Source organism: Oncorhynchus nerka, linkage group LG12 (genome assembly GCF_034236695.1).
Source record: "Oncorhynchus nerka isolate Pitt River linkage group LG12, Oner_Uvic_2.0, whole genome shotgun sequence".
NCBI lineage: Eukaryota > Metazoa > Chordata > Actinopteri > Salmoniformes > Salmonidae > Oncorhynchus > Oncorhynchus nerka.
In genome coordinates, this window is record NC_088407.1 from 5977182 (window position 1) to 5984406 (window position 7225).

Below are 7225 nucleotides of genomic sequence, written 5' to 3' on the forward strand. Positions count from 1 at the left end.
GCCGTTATCCCAACTCCCTCTTCTGGGGGCAGGGTCACAGCCAGACGTTATCCCAACTCCCCCTTCTGGGGGTGGGGTCACAGCCAGCCGTTATCACAACGACCCCTTCCGGGGGCGGGGTCACAGCCAGCCGTTATCCCAACTCCCCCTTCTGGGGGCGGGGTCACAGCCAGCCGTTATCCCAACTCCCCCTTCTGGGGGCGGGGTCACAGCCAGCCGTTATCCCAACTCCCTCTTCTGGGGGCGGGGTCACAGCCAGCCGTTATCCCAACTCCCCCTTCTGGGGGCGGGGTCACAGCCAGCCGTTATCCCAACTCCCTCTTCTGGGGGCGGGGTCACAGCCAGCCGTTATCCCAACTCCTCCTTCTGGGGGCGGGGTCACAGCCAGACGTTATCCCAACTCCTCCTTCTGGGGCGGGGTCACAGCCAGCCGTTATCCCAACTCCCTCTTCTGGGGCGGGGTCACAGCCAGCCGTTATCCCAACTCCCCTTCTGGGGGCGGGGTCACAGCCAGCCGTTATCCCAACTCCCTCTTCTGGGGGCGGGGTCACAGCCAGCCGTTATCCCAACTCCCCCTTCTGGGGGCGGGGTCACAGCCAGCCGTTATCCCAACTCCCTCTTCTGGGGGCGGGGTCACAGCCAGCCGTTATCCCAACTCCCCCTTCTGGGGGCGGGGTCACAGCCAGCCGTTATCCCAACTCCCTCTTCTGGGGGCGGGGTCACAGCCAGCCGTTATCCCAACTCCTCCTTCTGGGGGCGGGGTCACAGCCAGACGTTATCCCAACTCCCCCTTCTGGGGTCGGGGTCACAGCCAGCCGTTATCCCAACTCCCTCTTCTGGGGGCAGGGTCACAGCCAGACGTTATCCCAACTCCCCCTTCTGGGGGCGGGGTCACAGCCAGCCGTTATCCCAACTCCCTCTTCTGGGGGCGGTGTCACAACCAGTCATTATCCCAACTCCTCCTTCTGGGGGCGGGGTCACAGCCAGCCGTTATCCCAACTCCCTCTTCTGCGGGCAGGGTCACAGCCAGACATTATCCCAACTCCTCCTTCTGGGGGGCAGTTACCAGCCGTTGCCTACGGCAACCCTGGAGCAATTAGAGTCATGTTTCTAGGGTAGATGGGCAGATGTTTCACCTTGTTGGATCAGGGATTTGAACGAGCAACATCTTAGTTACTGGTCTAGTGCTCTAACTGCTAAGCCACCTGCTGGCCATATCATGACCGGTCAGACCTGGCATTCATACATTACTCCAGCCCCATCCCTCAGTTTTTATTTTTTACCAAAACAGGGGCGGGGATCATGCTTTGTTATTGTTTCTACTGCCCATTGCCCCTTTAATGAAGGATTTCATCAATTGTGAGTATGATTTTTTTTTTAATACCAGATAGATATACAGTTGAAGTCGGAAGTTTACATATACCTTAGCCAAATACATTTAAACTCAGTTTTTCACAATTCCTGACATTTAATCTTAGAAAAAAATCCCTGTCTTAGGTCTGTTAGGATCAACACTTTATTTTACGAATGGGAAATGTCAGAATAATAGTAGAGAGAATGATTTATTTCAGCTTTTATTTCTTTCATCACATTCCCAGTGGGTCAGAAGTTTACATACACTCAATTAGTATTTGGTAGCATTGCCTATAAATTGTTTAACTTGGGTCAAATGTATTGGGTAGCCTTCCACAAGCTTCCCACAATAAGTTGGGTGAATTTTGGCCCATTCCTCCTGACAGAGCTGGTGTAACTGAGTCAGGTTTGTAGGCCTCCTTGCTCACACACCGTTTTTCAATTCTGCCCACAAATTTTCTATGGGATTGAGGTCAGGGCTTTGTGAAGGCCACTCCAATACCTTGACTTTGTTGTCCTTAAGCCATTTTGCCACAACTTTGGAAGTATGCTTGGGGTCATTGTCCATTTGGAAGACCCATTTGCGACCAAGCTTTAACTTCCTGACTGATGTCTTGAGATATCCACATAATTTTCCTGCCTCATGATGCCGCCTATTTTGTGAAGTACACCAGTCCTTCCTGCAGCAAAGCACCCCCACAACATGATGCTGCCACCCCCACAACATGATGCTGCCACCCCCACAACATGATGCTGCCACCCCCACAGCATGATGCTGCCACCCCCACAACATGATGCTGCCACCCCCACAACATGATGCTGCCACCCCCACAACATGATGCTGCCACCCCCACAACATGATGCTGCCACCCCCACAACATGATGCTGCCACCCCCACAACATGATGCTTCCACCCCCACAACATGATGCTGCCACCCACATGATGCTGCCACTGCCACCCCCACAACATGATGCTGCCACCCCGTGCTTTTTTCCTCCAAACATAACAATGGTCATTATGGCCAAACAGTTCTATTTTTGTTTCATCAGACCAGAGGACATTTCTCTAAAAAGTACGATCTTTGTCCCCATGTGCAGTTGCAAACCGTAGTCTGGCTTTTTTATGGCGGTTTTGGACCAGTGGCTTCTACCTTGCTGAGCGGCCTTTCAGGTTATGTTGATATAGGACTCATTTTACTGTGGATATAGATAGTTTTGTACCTGTTTCCTCCAGTATCTTCACAATGTCCTTTGCTGTTGTTCTGGGATTGATCTGCACTTTTCGCACCAAAGTAGACTCATCTCTAGGAGACAGAACGCATCTCCTTCCTGAGCGGTATGACGGCTGCGTGGTCCCATGGTGTTTATACTTGCATACTATTGTTTGTACAGATGAACATGGTACCGTCAGGCATTTGGAAATTGCTCCCAAGAATGAAACAGACTTGTGGAGGTCTACAATTTTTTTCTGAGGTCTTGGCTGATTTCTTTAGATTTTCCAATGATGTCAAGCAAAGAGGCACTGAGTTTGAAGGTAGGCCTTGAAATATATCCACAGGTACACCTCCAATTGACTCAAATGATGCCAATTAGCCTATCAGAAGCTTCTAAAGCCATGACATAATTTCTGGAATTTTCCAAGCTGTTTAAAGGCACAGTCAACTTAGTGTATGTAAACTTCTGACCCACTGGAATAGTGATACAGTGAGTTATAAGTGAAATAATCTGTCTGTAAACAATTGTTGTAAAAATGACTTGTGTCATGCACAAAGTAGATGTCCTAACTGACTTGCCAAAACGATAGTTTGTTTTAACAAGATATTTGTGGAGTGGTTGAAAAACGAGTTTTAATGACTCCAACCTAAGTTTATGTAAACTTCTGACTTCAACTGTAGAAACCAAGAGAGACAGAAAGCCCTTATGATAAGCTTTTAAGAAGAAAGCTGTTGTTGTGGGGAAGAATATATTTCATGGCCCTAGAACATTCTCATAGTCACACACACACACACGCACGCACGCACGCACACACACACACACACACACACACACACACACACACACACACACACACACACACAGGTGGTCGTGACAGTCGTGGCTGGTTTCTAAGCAACAACGGCCCTGTTAGTATATACAGGATGACGGCAGAGAGAGGAGGTCCACGGCCTGGAAATTCACATTACAGAGACATAATTCACATTACAGAGACATAATTCACATTACAGAGACATAATTCACATTACAGAGACATAATTCACATTACAGAGACATAATTCACATTACAGAGACATAATTCACATTACAGAGACATAATTCACATTACATTACAGAGACATAATTCACATTACAGAGACATAATTCACATTACAGAGACATAATTCACATTACAGAGACATAATTCACATTACAGAGACATAATTCACATTACAGAGACATAACACCTTCATTCAAATATATACATATACATATCTTTCCATCTCAATACACAGATAAACAGTGAAGAGTATAGGAGGGTATAGGATTTGGGTTGTCACGTCTACTCCATCTCTTCCCCTCCGGCGTTCGACGTCGCCGGTACAACGTTCCTGGGATTCATCATTACGTTATGACCTGGACTCCATGACCTCCCTCCCTTTAATCTGAGACTCCCTGGGGTTCCTTCCTCAGTCGGTTCCTGGGGATTCATCATTACGTTATGACCTGGACTCCATGACCTCCCTCCCTGGGGTTCCTTCCTCAGTCTGTTCCTGGGATTCATCATTACGTTATGACCTGGACTCCATGACCTCCCTCCCTCTAATCTGAGACTCCCTGGGGTTCCTTCCTCAGTCGGTTCCTGGGATTCATCATTACGTTATGACCTGGACTCCATGACCTCCCTCCCTTTAATCTGAGACTCCCTGGGGTTCCTTCCTCAGTCGGTTCCTGGGGATTCATCATTACGTTATGACCTGGACTCCATGACCTCCCTCCCTGGGGTTCCTTCCTCAGTCTGTTCCTGGGGATTCATCATTACGTTATGACCTGGACTCCATGACCTCCCTCCCTGGGGTTCCTTCCTCAGTCTGTTCCTGGGATTCATCATTACGTTATGACCTGGACTCCATTACCTCCCTCCCTGGGGTTCCTTCCTCAGTCTGTTCCTGGGATTCATCATTACGTTATGACCTGGACTCCATTACCTCCCTCCCTTTAATCTGAGACTCCCTGGGGTTCCTTCCTCAGTCTGTTCCTGGGATTCATCATTACGTTATGACCTGGACTCCATGACCTCCCTCCCTTTAATCTGAGACTCCCTGGGGTTCCTTCCTCAGTCGGTTCCTGGGATTCATCATTACATTATGACCTGGACTCCATTACCTCCCTCCCTGGGGTTCCTTCCTCAGTCTGTTCCTGGGATTCATCAATACGTTATGACCTGGACTCCATGACCTCCCTCCCTCTAATCTGAGACTCCCTGGGGTTCCTTCCTCAGTCGGTTCCTGGGATTCATCATTACGTTATGACCTGGACTCCATTACCTCCCTCCCTTTAATCTGAGACTCCCTGGGGTTCCTTCCTCAGTCGGTTCCTGGGATTCATCATTACGTTATGACCTGGACTCCATGACCTCCCTCCCTGGGGTTCCTTCCTCAGTCGGTTCCTGGGATTCATCATTACATTATGACCTGGACTCCATTACCTCCCTCCCTGGGGTTCCTTCCTCAGTCTGTTCCTGGGATTCATCATTACATTATGACCTGGACTCCATTACCTCCCTCCCTGGGGTTCCTTCCTCAGTCTGTTCCTGGGATTCATCATTACGTTATGACCTGGACTCCATGACCTCCCTCCCTTTAATCTGAGACTCCCTGGGGTTCCTTCCTCAGTCGGTTCCTGGGATTCATCATTACGTTATGACCTGGACTCCATGACCTCCCTCCCTGGGGTTCCTTCCTCAGTCTGTTCCTGAGATCCAACATTACGTGATGACACTGGACTCCATGACCTCCCTCCCTGGGGTTCCTTCCTCAGTCTGTTCCTGGGATTCATCATTACGTTATGACCTGGACTCCATGACCTCCCTCCCTGGGGTTCCTTCCTCAGTCTGTTCCTGGGATTCATCATTACGTTATGACCTGGACTCCATGACCTCCCTCCCTTTAATCTGAGACTCCCTGGGGTTCCTTCCTCAGTCTGTTCCTGGGATTCATCATTACGTTATGACCTGGACTCCATGACCTCCCTCCCTGGGGTTCCTTCCTCAGTCTGTTCCTGGGATTCATCATTACGTTATGACCTGGACTCCATGACCTCCCCTCCCTGGGGTTCCTTCCTCAGTCTGTTCCTGGGATTCATCATTACGTTATGACCTGGACTCCATGACCTCCCTCCCTTTAATCTGAGACTCCCTGGGGTTCCTTCCTCAGTCGGTTCCTGGGATTCATCATTACGTTATGACCTGGACTCCATTACCTCCCTCCCTGGGGTTCCTTCCTCAGTCTGTTCCTGGGATTCATCATTACGTTATGACCTGGACTCCATGACCTCCCTCCCTTTAATCTGAGACTCCCTGGGGTTCCTTCCTCAGTCGGTTCCTGGGATTCATCATTACGTTATGACCTGGACTCCATGACCTCCCTCCCTGGGGTTCCTTCCTCAGTCTGTTCCTGGGATTCATCATTACGTTATGACCTGGACTCCATTACCTCCCTCCCTTTAATCTGAGACTCCCTGGGGTTCCTTCCTCAGTCGGTTCCTGGGGATTCATCATTACGTTATGACCTGGACTCCATGACCTCCCTCCCTGGGGTTCCTTCCTCAGTCTGTTCCTGGGGATTCATCATTACGTTACCCTGGATGACCTGGGGTTCCTTCCTCAGTCTTCCTGGGATTCACATTACATTATGACCTGGACTCCATTACCTCCCTCCCTGGGGTTCCTTCCTCAGTCTGTTCCTGGGATTCATCATTACGTTATGACCTGGACTCCATGACCTCCCTCCCTCTAATCTGAGACTCCCTGGGGTTCCTTCCTCAGTCGGTTCCTGGGATTCATCATTACGTTATGACCTGGACTCCATGACCTCCCTCCCTTTAATCTGAGACTCCCTGGGGTTCCTTCCTCAGTCGGTTCCTGGGATTCATCATTACGTTATGACCTGGACTCCATGACCTCCCTCCCTGGGGTTCCTTCCTCAGTCGGTTCCTGGGATTCATCATTACATTATGACCTGGACTCCATTACCTCCCTCCCTGGGGTTCCTTCCTCAGTCTGTTCCTGGGATTCATCATTACATTATGACCTGGACTCCATTACCTCCCTCCCTGGGGTTCCTTCCTCAGTCTGTTCCTGGGATTCATCATTACGTTATGACCTGGACTCCATGACCTCCCTCCCTTTAATCTGAGACTCCCTGGGGTTCCTTCCTCAGTCGGTTCCTGGGATTCATCATTACGTTATGACCTGGACTCCATGACCTCCCTCCCTGGGGTTCCTTCCTCAGTCTGTTCCTGAGATCCAACATTACGTGATGACACTCACCTGGACTCCATGACCTCCCTCCCTGGGGTTCCTTCCTCAGTCTGTTCCTGGGATTCATCATTACGTTATGACCTGGACTCCATGACCTCCCTCCCTGGGGTTCCTTCCTCAGTCTGTTCCTGGGATTCATCATTACGTTATGACCTGGACTCCATGACCTCCCTCCCTTTAATCTGAGACTCCCTGGGGTTCCTTCCTCAGTCGGTTCCTGGGATTCATCATTACGTTATGACCTGGACTCTATTACCTCCCTCCCTGGGGTTCCTTCCTCAGTCTGTTCCTGGGATTCATCATTACGTTATGACCTGGACTCCATGACCTCCCTCCCTTTAATCTGAGACTCCCTGG